The sequence below is a fragment of the Macaca thibetana genome, chromosome 16 (assembly GCF_024542745.1).
Source record: "Macaca thibetana thibetana isolate TM-01 chromosome 16, ASM2454274v1, whole genome shotgun sequence".
In the NCBI taxonomy this organism is placed as follows: Eukaryota; Metazoa; Chordata; class Mammalia; order Primates; family Cercopithecidae; genus Macaca; species Macaca thibetana.
The window spans coordinates 32,334,780-32,350,002 of NC_065593.1; the positions used below are offsets into that span (position 1 = coordinate 32,334,780).

Below are 15,223 nucleotides of genomic sequence, written 5' to 3' on the forward strand. Positions count from 1 at the left end.
CCTGTGCCATGGTGGTTTGCTTCACCTATTGACCTGCCCTCTCAATTCCCTCCTCTCGCCCCACTGCACCTCTCAGCAGGCCCTGGTGTGTGTCATTCCCCCGAGTCCATGTGTTCTCATTGTTCAACTCGCACTTATGAGTGAGAACATGCAGTGTTTGGTTTCCTGTTCCTGGGTTAATTTGCTGAGGATGGCTTCCAGCTTCATCCATGTCCTTGCAAACGACATGATCTCATTCCTTTTTAGGGCTGCGTAGTATTCTATGCAACATTTTTTGTTTTTAAGTAGTTTCACACCTTTAATCCCAGCACTATGGGAAGCTGAGGAGGGAGAATTACTTGAGCCTAGGAGTTCGAGACCAGCCTGGGCAACATAGTGAGACCTTGTCTCTACAAAAAAATTGTAAAATGTAGCCAGGTGTGGGCCAGGCACGATGGGTCATGCCTGTAATTCCAGCATTTTGGGAGGCCCAGGCAGGCAGAACACATGAGGCTAGGAGTTCGAGACCAGTGGGGCCAATATGTCGAAACCCTGTCTCTACCAAAAAATACAAAAATTAGCTGGGTGTGGAGCCACATGCCCATAGTCTCAGCTACTTGGGAGACTGAGGCAGGAGAATCACTTGAACCTTGGAGGCAGCGGTTGCAGTCAGCCAAGATCATGCCACCATACTCCAACCTGGGCAACAGAGCAAGACTGTCTCCAAAAAAAAAAAAAAAAAATTAGCCGGGTGTGGTGGCGTGCACCTGTAATGCCAGCTGCTTGAGAGGCTGAGGCAGGAGAATTGCTTGAACCTGGGAGGCAGAGGTTGTGGTGAGTGGAGATCGCGCCACTGCACTCCAGCCTGGGCTACAGAGTGAGACTGTCTCAAAAAAATAAAAATAAAAATAAATTTCCACAACCTGAGAAAGGGCGTCTGTGAAAAACCTCAAGTAACTTCATGTGTGATGGTGAAAGACTGAATGCTTTTCTCTCTAAGATGGAATAAGGCAAAAATATCTGCTCTTGCTACTTCTCAGCATTGCACTGGAGGTGTTGGCCAATGCAATAGGCTACACGAAAATTAAAGGTTTATAGATTGGAAAGAAAAGATTAAAACTCATTATTCACAAATGGCATGATCCTATATGAAGAATCCATTTTTAAAAACTAGAACGAATAAATGCATTCAGTAAAGTCACTGACTACAAAATTTAAAAACTCAATAATAGTATTTCTATACACCAGCAAGAAGAAATCTTAAAATGAAATTAAAATAATTTCATTGACAGCATCCAAACCAACAAAAGACATAGGAATAATTTTACAAAATAGACATGTTCCCTGAAATTATAAAACACTGCTGCGAGCAATTAAATAAAAACAAATGAAGAGCTAGTCCATGTTTATGGATGAGAAGACTCAATGTTGTTGGGATGGTAGTTCTCCCCAAATCGATCTATAGAGTCCGTGTAATCCCTATCAAAATTCCAGCAGACATTTTTCTAGAGATTAACAAATTTAGGCCAGGAACAGTGGCTCATGCCTGTAATCCCAGCACTTTGAGAGTCTGAGGTGGGAGTTATCACTTGAGCCCAAAAGTTCAGTATCAGCCTGGCCAACATAAGGAGATCCTGTCTCTACAAAAAATAAAAAAAATTAGCTGGGTGTGGCGGCATGTGCCTGCAGTCCCAGCTACTCAGGAGGCTGAGTGGGGAGGATGGCTTGAGCTTGGGAGATTGAGGTTGCAGTGAGCCGTGATTACACCACTGCACTCCAGCCTGGGTGAAAGAGAAAGATCCTGTCTAAAAAAAAAAAAAAAAAAAAACAAAAAGAAGAAGGAGAAGAAGAACAAGCAAAATAAACAAACGTATCCTAAATTTTTTTTTTTTTTTTTGAGACGGAGTCTCACTCTGTCGCCCAGGCTGGAGTGCAGTGGCGCGATCTTGGCTCAATGCAACCTCCACCTTCCAGGTTCAAGCAATTCTCCTGCCTCAGCCTCCCGAGTAGCTGGGACTACAGGCGCCTGCCACCAGGCCTGGCTAATTTTTTTTAATTTTTTTAGTAGAGATGGGGTTTCACCATGTTAACCATGCTGGTCTTGATCTCCTGACTTCATGATCTGCCTGCCTCAGCCTCCCAAAGTGCTGGGATTACAGGTGTGAGCCACCGTGCCCGGCCCTGTATCCTAAAATTTATACAGAAATGCAAAGGACTCAGAATACTCAAAACAATTTTGATAAAAATTTGGAAGATTTAAACTACCTGATTTCAAAATGTTCACAGATATAAACACAAGCAAATAGAATGGAACATAATTGAGAGTCTCAAAAGAAATCCTAGCATTTAGGATCAACTGATTTTCCACAAAGAAGTCAAGACAATTCAATGGCAGAAAAGCTAGCCTTTTCAACAAACGGTGCCAAGACATTCGGATATCCATACACAGTTATATTTTTAGACTCTTACACCATGGACAAAAATTTACTCAAAATATATTGCAGACTTAAATATATACGTTACAACTATAAAACATCCACAAGAAGACAAGTAGGAGAAAATGTTTTGTGACCTTGGATTGGGTAAAGATTTCTTAGATATGACATAATCCATAAAAGAAAAAAGAAATTGATAAATTAGGCTTCATCAAAATTAAAACCTTTTGTGCTCCAGAAGAGACCATTAAGAAAATAAAGACGGCCAGGCACAGTGACTCACGCCTGTAATCCCAGCACTTTGGGAGGCCGAGGCAGGTGGATCACGAGGTCAAGAGATCGAGACCATCCTGGCCATCATGGTGAAACCCCGTCTCTACTGAAAAAAAATTAGTTGGGCATGGTGGTAAGCGCCTGTAATCCCAACTACTCAGGACGCTGAGGCAGGAGAATCACTTGAACCCAGGTAGAGATTGCAGTGAGCTGAGATAGCCCCATTGCACTCCAGCCTGGCAACAGTGTGAGACTCCATCTTAAAAAAAAAAAAAAAAAAAAAAAGAAAGAAAAGAAAAAGGAAAAAGAAAATGAAGACAAGCCACTGACTCACAGACTGGGAGAAAATATTTGCAGATCATATATCTGATAAAGGACTTGAATCCAGGATATATAAAGAATCCTTACAAGGCAACAAGGCAACTCAATTTAAATTAAGATGTGAATAGATGTTTCACCGAAGAAGATAGATACATGAATAATGAACACGAGAAGATGTTCAACATCATTTGTCACTAGGGAAACAAATTAAAGCCACAGTGGGAATCCACTATTTGCCAGAAAGGCTATAATTGGAAGACAGACAATTACAAGTGTTGGCATGGATGTGGAGAAACTGGAGCCCGCACACTTTGCTGGTGTAAATATAAAGTGATACAGGCACTTTGGAAAACAGTTTAGCACCTTCTGAAAAAGCTAAACATAAGCTTTCTTTTTTTTTTTTTTTTTTTTCCCCTGAGACGGAGTCTTGCTCTGTCGCCCAGGCTGGAGTGCAGTGGCCGGATCTCGGCTCACTGCAAGCTCCACCTCCCGGGTTCATGCCATTCTCCTGCCTCAGCCTCCCGAGTAGCTGCCTCCCGAGTACAGGTTCCTGCCACCTCGCCCGGCTAGTTTTTTTGTATTTTTAGTAGAGACGGGGTTTCACCGTGTTAGCCAGGATGGTCTCGATCTCCTGACCTCGTGATCCGCCCGTCTGGGCCTCCCAGAGTGCTGGGATTACAGGCGTGAGCCACCGCGCCCGGCCTAAACATAAGCTTTCATACTCAGCAGTTCCATGCCTAGGTATCTGCCCAAGGGAAATGAAAACATCTTTCACAAAGGCTTGTGATTGCTCTTATCAGCTTCATACATCATCGCCCAAATCTGGAAACAATCCAAATGTTCATGAGTAGGCAAGAGGATCAACAAAATGTGGTATATCCACACAATGGAAGACTAGTCAGCAGTCGAAAGGAATGAACTACTGACATATGCCAGAATAAAGATATAAACACCTCATGCCGAGCGAAAGAAGCCAGACACAAACACTCTGTATGATTCTTTTTAAATGCAATGTTCGGAAAAGAAGGCAAATTACCTGGGACTGGGAGTAGGGAGTTCCGGCAACACCAGAGGAGCTTGTGGGGTGATGAGAATGTCCTAAACATGGGCTGTGTTGGTGGCAGCACAACGCCACAGACGTAGTAAAAACCACGGAATTGTACATTTACAACGGGTGAGTTTTATGGCATGTAAATTCTACCTCAGTAACAACACTGTAGAAGAAAATGGAGGCTGGGTGCGGTGGCTCATGTCTCTAATCTCAGCACTTTGGGAGGCCAAAGCGGGCGGATCACCTGAGGTCAGGAGTTGGAGACCAGCCCGGGCAACATGGCAAAAGTCTGTCTCCACTAAAAATACAAAAATTAGCTGGGCATGGTGGCAGGCACCTGTAATCCTGGCTACTCGGGAGGCCGAGGCAGGAGAATCGCTTGAACTAGGGAAGTGGAGGTTGCAGTGAGCGGAGATCATGCCACTACACTCCAGCCTAGGTGACAGAGTGAGACTGTCTCAAATAATAACCACCACCACCACCATCATGGGGTAGGGGCTACACAGACCTTACCACTGACATCCCACAGCCTGCCCTCCTGCGCTGCAGGTGTTTCCACAAACGCCTCCTCTCCCTCCCATCCCCGGCTGCTCTAGCTGCTTGCCAGTTTCTTTTCAGCTTCAGCCTGGCTGGTTCAATGATCACTGTCCTCGCACGGGACCCAGCCCCTCCTTAGGACCAGCAGCTGCGGCCGTCAGCTGCCCTGGCCCAGCTCCTCCAGAACGGCGTGTTAAAGAGATCCACCTGGGGCGGAGTTCCTCCAGTTGGTCCCTGTGAGCTCTCACATAAAAGTAATGAAGTTTAAACTTCTCTTCAGCAGCTAAGCATGGACACTGACCCTGGCACCTTGCTAAGCTAATCGAGTTACAAAATGAATCCTTTAGGATCAAATTCATTACAACAGCCGTGTCTATGACCCATTTTATTATAACCTTTACTGAAAATCTGCTCTGGTGTGCCACCCTCTGATCCTGCCCAACCAAGCCCTAGTTAGCCTGTGTCTGAGGACGCCTGGCGGGCCCGGCGGGACGCTGTGGAGGGTGAGGGGTTCCAGTCACCTGTGAGCAACCTCAGTCGTACGTGCCCAAGGCTCGGGTCCTGTAATCTATTTCTGTGACCTCAGGTCCCAGCAGAGCTCTGATTTCAAGCCACAGCCCTGGCCCAGGCCCAGACTGTGTTTCTGACTCAGCACCCAATAGGCATGTAAACAAGATTACATCCCAGATTTTCCCTGGCCATACCTCCCGGTCCAGACTCTGGCTGAAGAGAGACGCTGGAGCTTGGCCCTCCAGGAGTTCCAGAGTCACCGCTAGCCATGAGGGAACTTATCACCTAGCCCTCCTCTCACCTGCACAGGCTCAAACCAACCAGGAGCAGGGCTCCCGAGGGGCGAGCTTTATGCAAATGCCAGGGGTGGGGTTCCTGGCCACCGACCTCTGCACATGGTGCTGCCTGGAGGGAAGGTTCCAGGACTCTGCAATGGACTTCTGCCCAGTAGGAGTGGCGAACTTGTGGCTCTCACGGCTTTGCTTTATTTGTTACAGATACACCTCCACTACTTTACACACTATTAGAAAGTTGAGTACCCCAAATCACTTTTAGGCACATGCAGAAATGCAATTTTGGGAGGCAGAAACGACTCAACTCCAGCAATGCATCTAAACTCTACCCTGAAATAGCTGCATATTAAACTACCAAGGACAGTTAAGCTTTCAAAGGGAGAAGATCAAAGTGCTGTCATCTTTTAATTTAATCCTTTTGTTGCATCAATGGTCTTAAGAGGGATGAGAGAGATCAAAATAAAAATGGAAACAAACTCTATCTTTGTGGCTGTTGTGTTGTAGTCTTTTTTTTCTCAATTTGGGCCACAAAATAGGTCAGCTCCATTACTGATCAGCCTTCCCACAAATATTTAAAACAAATTGAATTGCACACCCAATACCCATCACAATTACACCAGGCACAATAACTAAATTAGCAATTCAACAAAATAATTGGAAATGCGATTCTCTCTATTCCACCAGTCTCCCTGGAGGCTTGAGCGGATCTATGGGGGAAAGCTCAGCTTCCCTAATTCTGCAGCTAATTAGAGACACACTTGTAAATGAAGTTGTTTGTCTTAAAGTTGAAATTCTCTTCTGGGGGTGGGGGAGAGGCAAGGAGAGATGAGAAAGTCCTTCCGCTCTGGAGCAAGTGTATGTAAACAGGTATAAAAACCCAGGCCTGGGTTCTAATTAGCAGCCATACCCACAATTAATAAAGCATCACTATTTTGCCTTCACTTGTCTGGTAATGCGCGACTTTGGAAGAGCCAGCCTGGCTGACAGCCGCGTAAATAAAGCGGTGCACCCTTCTGATGGCACTCGCGACCTGTCACTATGGGCTGCTGCTTTGGGAGCGGGCGGAGTGCCAGGACAGCAGGAGCGGTCAGTGGTGGCCAGTGTGTGCTGCTGGCTCCCACGTGGCCCCCCCCTTTGGGACAGGAAAACCAAAGGCTCACCCTAAAAGGAAGCAAGGCAGAGGCTCCCCTGCCCAACAGACCCTCCCCTCCCGTGGACCGCCGTCAGCAGCCGAACCTGGGCCCCGCTGGCTCAGGCCACCACACCAGCCAGAGTTGCAAATCTACCTCGGCCCACTTGCTCAGGCCACTCTTGGAGAAGCAATCTTGAGGTTGCAATTAGGCTGTCCTTGGCCTCTTTTTGTTCCTTCAGGAAGGAAAATCTCTGTTTAATTATATACCCGAGAACTAGGACTTAAAGCCGGCCCCTCTCATCCTTCTCCTGGAGGATGGAGATGTGACCTTAAAATGCAAACTCTCCCCAGGGCTCCAGAGGCTCGAGGAGCCCTGTCACAGGGGCTTACTTCCCAGGCCAGGCCGCTCTCCCTGCCCTGCCCGGCAGGAGCCTCCCAGACACACACACCTGGGGCCCAAGCACTCCCAGGAACAAAGCCCTGGCCTTACCAGCAAGGTGAGCCGATGAAACGGTGGCCCCGCAGCCTGGGGAAGCCTCCAATTCCAAGATCCTGGTGGAACATCACAGCACCTCGCTGGGGGGTGCGGAGGGACAGGAGCCTGCGAAAAGGCTGATAAGTGAATTCAAAGCACCTGCTCCTTTCTCCTTATCTCCTCAAACAATGTGAACTCGGAGCTATCACATTTAAAGTGCTCCGTATTCGCCTTACATTTAGCTCTTAAAACCAAGTGCAGTGTGCTACAACTTTAAAGGACACGAGAGTCAGGCTGGAAAATAATTTCATGGCATCAGGGATTCAGCTCCGAGCCCAGTCCCTCAGGAGGAGATGAGACTGAGTCAGCCTCCCGGGCTCCCCGGACCACCCTGGACACCACGCAGAAAACCGCCCGCTTCCCCACGCCCTCCACCTACCCCAGGTCTCAGGGCCAAGAACTCAGTGGAGACAGGTCACAGCACCAGCCCCAGCTCAGGTCTAGAACAGGGACTTCCCCCCAGCCTGCTGGGCTGGGCACAGGTGTGTGAAGACACTGAGCCCCTCAGCCCTGGGACAGCTGGAGCTCCTGCCACCTCATCTGCTGACCATTTGCCTCATCTTTAATTTTGGCACTTGCTGTGCCTTGCAAAAGGTTGGAAAATAGTCATACAAATCTGAACTGTCTAATACATTAGCTGCTAGCCACACTGCAAGTGCACATGTGGCTGGTGGCTACCGTGCGGGATAGCACAGAACAACCAGATTATATTCCCATCATCCTAGAAAGTTCTATCGGACAACTCTGGTCTAGATGCTCCGGACCACTCCTAGAGTTAGAAGAGGCATCCCCTGGAGCCCCCAGGCCTCCCCGCAGGAGAGAGGATGGTGCTGGCCATGCAGACAAAGGAACCAACACTTGAGCCACACTTGCTGGGGAAAGGCAGAAATTGCAGAGCAGCAGGCTAATTGCTTTGTGCTGGGGTATCAGCACACCTGCATACTAATGCACCTGCGTTCCTGCAGGCGGTCTCTCAGAGCCAGACTTGGAAGGCCCAGGATGTGAGGAGCCTTGAGCACCGGGGCCAGCGCCCTCCCCTGAGGCTGCGCTTTCACCTTGGAGAGCCAGAACCTGGGGAAAGTGCTGCTAAGCCTGAAAATGGGTCCAGAGCCTGAGCTTCCAGGAGTTGCAGCCAAGATTCAGAACAACTGCAGAGGGGGCAGCGGTTTTTGATGAGACGCAAGCCCACAGAACCCTACCGAAGAAAAGAGGAGGGCAACAGAAACCACCTAGAGACTGGGTCACGGGCCCAAAGAGCTCCTTGCTAAGCCTCCACCAGTGCCTGTCACACAGTAGGAGGTCAAGAAATACCTGAAGGAATGGACTTGAACAGCATTCTCACACCGCACTAACTCAAGTCTGCGACGCTGCTTTTACTTAGAAACAGCGGCTTCGGAATGGGAAAGTCCTTAGCAGCCATGAACTGACCCTCAGATCACTAATAAGGACCCTGAGGGAAGCGACTTCCTCAAGGTCAGACCCCAGCAGATTTGATTTCTAGTCCAGGATTCTCTCCACGACTCCAGCCTTCAATCACACGTGTCCTCTACCCAAAACATCACACAAGCCAGTGCCAGCACTAGCAATGTGTTCCTAAGTCCCTCTTAGAACCTGGTAGCACGGGAGGGGCAGATCGCAGAAAAGAGAAGTGACCAGCTGCCGGTGCCAGGAACCTGCCTGCCCAGCACACATGGAGCTCGTTTCCAATCCAGTCGCAAAGAGGCAGACGGGGTGGGAAGGGCGGGCAGGACTCTTCATGTGTTACTGTCAGGATGTATGTTGAGATCCTTATATTCTTCTTCTACCCGATCAGTGATGTGCAGCTGTTGCTTTTTTTCTTTCTTTCTTTCCACATTCTTTGAAATTTTCTTTCCTGAGAACATGGTGTCCTTGACCTCAACAAATGAACTCCGAGAACCCGGAACCAGGGGAAATAAACGGAGTAAACTTCTCAGGAATATAAATGCAGCTGAGGCAACAATCCTATTGACAGACCCCACACGATGGGCAAGAAAAGCACCGTAAAGGAAATCTATAGATCCACGAGAAAAACAAAAGTTAGATAAGGCGCACTCAGGCTGCATTTACCACCTTCCCCCCCTGCACACACGAGGAGAGGGTAATGACGACTTCATTGATAGAACTGTTGGACAAATCGAATCCACACGAATCAGCAGGGCGATGTGCAGCCTGGACTTAAGAGAGAATCAGTTAATGAACTTACCAAATTGCTGGCAATTATTTTGTAAATGTTATGAAGAAAGAGAAAGAAAGAAAAGAAGGAAAATGAGGTTAACTTAGAATGGTTCTCTTCACGAAGTCAAGTTTCATTTAATTTCTAGCACAATGCCCCAATACACATGTACATACATACATTTATTATTATTTTTTGAGATAGGGTCTCGCTCTCTTGCCCAGGCTGGAGTACAGTGGCACAATCATGGCTCACTGCAGCCCTGACCTCCTGGGCTCAAGGGATCCTCCACCTCAGCCTCCTGAGTAGCTGGGACTACAGGTGCACACCACCAAACCTGGCTTTTTTTTTCTATTTTTTGTAGAGAGTGGGGGTCTCACTTTGTTGCCCAGGCTGATCTCAAGGTTGAACTCCTGGGCTCAAGTGATCCTCCCACCTTGGCCTCCCCAAAGTGTTGAGATTACAGGCATGAGCCACTGCGCCCACCCACATACTTAAAATTAAAAATACAGGAGGCCGAGGCAGGCGGATCACCTGAGGTCAGGAGTCCAAGACCAGCCTGGCCAACATGGTGAAACCCCATGTCTACTAAAAATACAAAATTAGTCGGGCATGGTGGCACATGCCTGTAATCCCATGTACTTGGGAGGCTGAGGCACAAGAATCACTTGAACCTGGGAAGTGGAGGTTGCAGTGAGCCAAGATCACACCACTCCAGCCTGGGCAACAGAGTGAGACTCTGACTCAAAACAACAACAATAAAAAAGTAAAAACACAAACTGAGATGCAGAAAACAAAGTTCATTCGTTTTAGGCCAGGCTCACTGTTGCGTCTGCATTTATTAAACACAGGCAATAGAACAGCAAGGATAGAAAGTGGCACTATTCTGGTGTCACTGGAGGGGCAGGCAGTGGCCCAGGCATAAAACACCCACACTTTTACACCCAGCCTCGGGCTCTTCCCTGACACCCTTCACCGCTGCCCACCTGTACAGTTGTGCTGGGGCCAGTGCCCACCTCATTTGTGTGTCTGGATCCGGGGAGACGCGGATCTTGGCATTAACACATTCCATGTAGAGTGACTGCTTCATTCCTGGGGAATGGTACCAACCTTTATGACCAACATCACATTTGGATTCATTCTGAGCCTCACACTCTGCTCTCTTTGGATTAAATGGTAAGGCTGAGAGAGGCAGTCATGTTGGAGGGGTCTTAGCAATGCATGTGGAGAGCAGTACATCAACCTCTAAAAAGGAAACTACATCCCTAAGTTGGCGATGCAGGGTCAGCTGCTGGAGCAAGCAGGGGGCTGGCTTTGCCGTGTCTTCTCACATGTCCAGGGGTTCCAAATGATGCTCAATAGGGAGCCCTGGCCAGCATCCCTGGACAGGAATGGCTGCACACCAAAACCAAAGTCTAGAGGACAAGGAAAACCTGCCTGGGAGACCCCAGGGTGAAGGCGATGAAAGTAGCAAGAGCATGAAAACAAGAGGGGCATGTGGAGAGCAAATTATATGTGATCCAGCAGCCAGGAAAAAAAAAAAAAAAAGACAGGGGCCTGGGACGGAGATGATGGTGTCACTTTCTATTTACCCACCATCTTTCATTGGAGCATCATTTCAAAGCACATTACAGGAAGCAGCCCTTTAATCCTCCCAGAGGAGCATGCTGATTTGAAGGGGTCCCTGGGGAGCAAGAAATAAACCCCAGGATCAAATTCCAGGGCCAATGTCCTCCCTGGCTCCTCCACGCCGTGTGTTACAGACGGCCTGGAATAGGCAAGTGGGGGTGGACGAGGGCCCTGACGCCGCCACGATGTTCCAAGAGCCCTAAAAACATGCAGACTCTTTCACTTGATTCCTTTTACTCCTACAGATATACACCAACAAAAACAAGTCTCAAAAACCACCATAAACAAGTTGATGCACAAATATTCTCCTGTACTATCATCCTGTATATTAAGAGGAAAAACCTAGAAACAATGTAAATGTCCCCAAACAGGGGATTTGGCGAAATACTGAGACAGGCCCCAGATGGAATGACTAGTTAGTAATGGAAGTGTGACATCTGAGAAAACATGGAAATCATCTGACTGAGCTATTAATATTAAAATGCAGAATACCGTGAACCACGCTTCTCAGCTGGCATACATGCGTGCAGGGCGGGCGGCAGACATGGCTGCATGAGGATTTTGGTTTTAAGGATAAGTAAAAAATATCAAACAGTCCAGAAGTAAAAACCTGCAAACTGCTCCCCGGCCAAGAATCACCGGGGCTATTCTGTATGATTGTCTCTAGACACAGAAGAGGACCCCAAAGTACTAAAGATGACAAGTGGGGCGGGGTGCAGTGGCTCACGCCTGTAATCCCAGCACTTTGGGAGGCCAAGGTGGGCGGATCACTTCAGTTCAGGAGTTTGAGACCAGCCTGGCCAACATGGCAAAACCCCATCCATACAAAAAATACAAAAACTAGCCGGCATGGTGGTGCGTGCCTGTGGCCCCAGTTACTCAGGAGGCTGAGGTGGGAGGATTACCTGAACCCAGGAGGTCAAAGCTGCAGTGAGGCGAGATTGCACCACCGCACTCCAGCCTGGGTGACAGAGCAAGACCCTGTCTCAAAAATAAAATAATAAGACAAAAAGCCAGCCTTAGCATTTCCTCTACCATTAAGGGAGGCCCTCTGCCCTCTTTCCCAGCTCCCATCTCTGGTGCACACCTGGGCAGCGTAGAGCTGTGCCTGCAGCCACGTTTCAGTGTGACCAGCTCACCGCCTCACTGTACTGGTGAGACCTTTAAGGTCTATGGTTTATGAGTGTCTTGTGTGAAGCAGTCAGCTGGGCAAAAATAAAATAAACGCGAACTCCACACAAAAGAGAGGAATGCTTCAGTCAACACTGAAAAAGGGCTCTGGATTGAAACTCTTGATAACTGTTCTCAACTCATTTGAAAATCAGCATTAGCTACCAAAATGTAAAGTATTAGTTTTATTAAAATGCAAATCAATCAACTAATCTGTCTTTCTAGTAACAGTTGAATTGCAGTATCCGTGTCAATTAAAATAGTTTCCAATTTATTCTTGGCTGGAAGGAGGGTGGTTTTCTGAATTTTAAAATGCAAACCTCCCTTCAGTGAAAATTCCGTCAGTTCCTTCTTCCTCAGCTCTCATTTTTAACCCATTTTAATTAAACTTGCTGGACTCCAAATATTTTGAAGTACCTGTTTAAATCTTTTTCTTCATCAGAGTAACGATGACAAAGGTTCTGTTTAGGAAACTCGGGTTGGCATCAGGCTCATAGAAACCTCAGTGCTAAGAGGTCATTTCCTTGCTGTCTACCAAGCATCATCTGGAACCCTCATGGCCAGAAGGACAATGTTGGATGTTCTGTATTTTAAAAAGGGATCATTTTGAAAGCAGCGAATGTGGGGGAACTCTCCTATTTCGGTTGATTTTTTTGGTAACTGGAGACACATTGAAAAGTAAACATTTCCCTGACAGTCAAGCCAGAGAGGTGATTGTAGAGACAAGAAAAGTCACTGCATACCAAGGTCCAATTAATATGAGATGGAAAACCCCTCCTCGCTCCTATCCGCCCCGTCCTGAGCTCAGCAGCTTCATTTATGTTAAAACTCAACTGTGATGCAGATGCCATCAGGCCTGGCTGCTTCTGCAGTCCGGCCCGAAGGCACTGTGTGGCTGTCCCTGACACCAAGACAATGATATAGAGGATTCCGGGGGACAAAAATCTGTCCCTTGCTTTTGACATTTCAAAGCAATATCAAAACTCAACTTTGAAAGCAAGTAGCTAGGGCCAGAAGCAGTGGCTCACGCCTGTAACTTTGGGAGGCTGAGGCCGGGGGATCACTTGAGGTCAGGAGTTCGAGACCAGCCTGGCCAACATGGTAAAATCCCATCTCTACTAAAAATACAAAAATTAGTCAGGCTTGGTGGCATGAGCCTATAATCCCAGCTACTTGGGAGACTGAGGCATGAGAGAATCGCTTGAATCTGGGAGATGGAGGTTGCAGTGAGCCAGGATTGCACCACTGCACTCCAGCTTGGGTTACAGAGCAAAACTCTATCTCAAAAAACGAACAAACAAAAAAAACCAAGTAGTTATAGTAACTACAACTCAATTCAGTTGCCTGGATCCAACATGTCTTCTCTAATCCCATAGCTCTAAATAACAAGCTGGGCAAAGGACCTATGAGATGCTCAGGCCGGCATGCTGGCCACCCATATGCACACATTACTTATGCAAGATGATCTTCACTGCATATTGACCACAGCAAGCCTATAAATTCCCCTTATGGGGATTTAATTTCCAGCTTTTGACCTTTGGATGAAAAACAAGTGAATCATCTCCCCCTGCCAGATTTACACCAGAGCTAATCTCAATAGTGATTTAGGAATGGTGAGTGTGGAAAAGGACTCTGGAAGAATCTTTATAGGTGAAAAGAGGAGACAAAAAAGTCAAACAACCATATATTTGTGTCAATAGGCAAATGCCTCCAAATTACAAAGTCCCGTAGGTTTTTGGGGGAGTCTCTGCTTCTCAGAACTGTGATAAACCACTAAACATTATCCATTCAGCAGCATCCTGGCCGGGTGTGGTGGCACACACCTGTAGTCCTAGCTACCTGACAGGCTGAGGTGGAGGGGATTGCTTGAGCCCGGGAGGTAGAGGCTGCAATGGGCTATGATCACACCACTGCACTCGAGCCTGGGAGACACAGCAAGACCCTGTCTCACCAAAAAAAAAAAAAAAAAAAACCTTTTAAATTTATTTATTTTTTTAAACTCTCCTTGCAGAGCAGGGGTACCCCATAGGCAGAGTGTGCCCAGAGTAGCTGAAACCTTTTAAAAAAAATTAAAAGAAAGCAGCATCCTATCCCAGAATCATTCTTTTCAAGTGGTTTTTTTTGTTTGTTTTTCTTTTTTTCAGAAGGAGTCTCACTCCATCACCCAGGCTGGAGTGCAGTGGCGTGATCTTGGCTCACTGCAACCTCCACCTCCCAGGTTCAAGCGATTCTCCTGCCTTAGCCTCCCAAGTAGCTGGGATTACAGGCACGTGCCACCACACCTGGCTAATTTTTGTATTTTTAGTGGAGATGGGGTTTCACCATGTTGGCCAGGCTGGTCTCGACCTCAAGTGATCCACCCACCTCGTCCTCCCAAAGTGCTGGGATTACAGGCATGAGCCAAAGCACCTGGCCTTAAGTGTTTTTAAAATTAATAGTTTAAATTGACAAACATAATTGTATCCACCTATGCGGTACAATGTGCTGTCTTGATAGTGTACACAATGTAGAACGATTAAATCAAGCCTGTCCATGTATCCATCACCTCACTTGCTTATCATTTTTTATGGTGAAACATTTGAAATTTACCGAGTTACTCTGAAAAATACATTATTGACTATAGTTACCCTGCTGTATAATAGATCTCAAAACTTCCTCCTCTGGCTGGGAACGGGTGGGTCAAGCCTGTAATCCCAGCAGTTTGGGAGGCCAAGGTGGGTGGATCACTTGAGGTCAGGAGTTCGAAGCCAGCCTGGGCAATATGGTGAAACCCCATCTCTACTAAAAAAAAAAAAAACACAAAAATTAACTGGGTGTGTTGGCGGGCGCCTGTAATCCCAGCCTGTAATCCTAGCTGCTCGGGAAGCTGAGGCAGGAGATTTGCTTGAATCTGGGAGGCAGAGGTTGCAGTGAGCCAAGATTGTGCCACTGCGCTCCAGCCTGGGTGACAGAGTGAGACTCCATCTCTAAATAAATAAATAAATAAATACTTCCTCTGATGTGAAACTTTGTAGCCTTGTAGACTTTGACCAATGTGTCGCATTCCCTGCTCCCCCACCCCCTCAGCCGCCAGTAACCACAATTCTACTCCTTAGTTCCGCGAGTTGGCCTTTTGTAGATTCCACGCATAATTGAGATCAGGGAGTCTCTGTCCTTCTGTGCTC

At 47.3% G+C, this 15,223-nt stretch overlaps 1 protein-coding gene and 1 long non-coding RNA gene across 4 annotated transcripts in view; both read right to left on the minus strand.

The window, feature by feature from the left end:
* The window catches only part of LOC126939357 (uncharacterized), a 54,717-nt gene extending 49,306 nt beyond the window's left edge, over nt 1-5,411 (minus strand). For all 3 annotated transcript variants that reach the window (XR_007720359.1, XR_007720357.1, XR_007720358.1), the window contains exon 1: nt 5,301-5,411. This is a non-coding gene — a long non-coding RNA (uncharacterized LOC126939357). The remainder of the gene's footprint in view (nt 1-5,300) is intronic.
* The window catches only part of TADA2A (transcriptional adaptor 2A), a 556,520-nt gene that overhangs the window by 415,826 nt on the left and 125,471 nt on the right, over nt 1-15,223 (minus strand). The gene's annotated exons all lie outside the window — the stretch shown is intronic.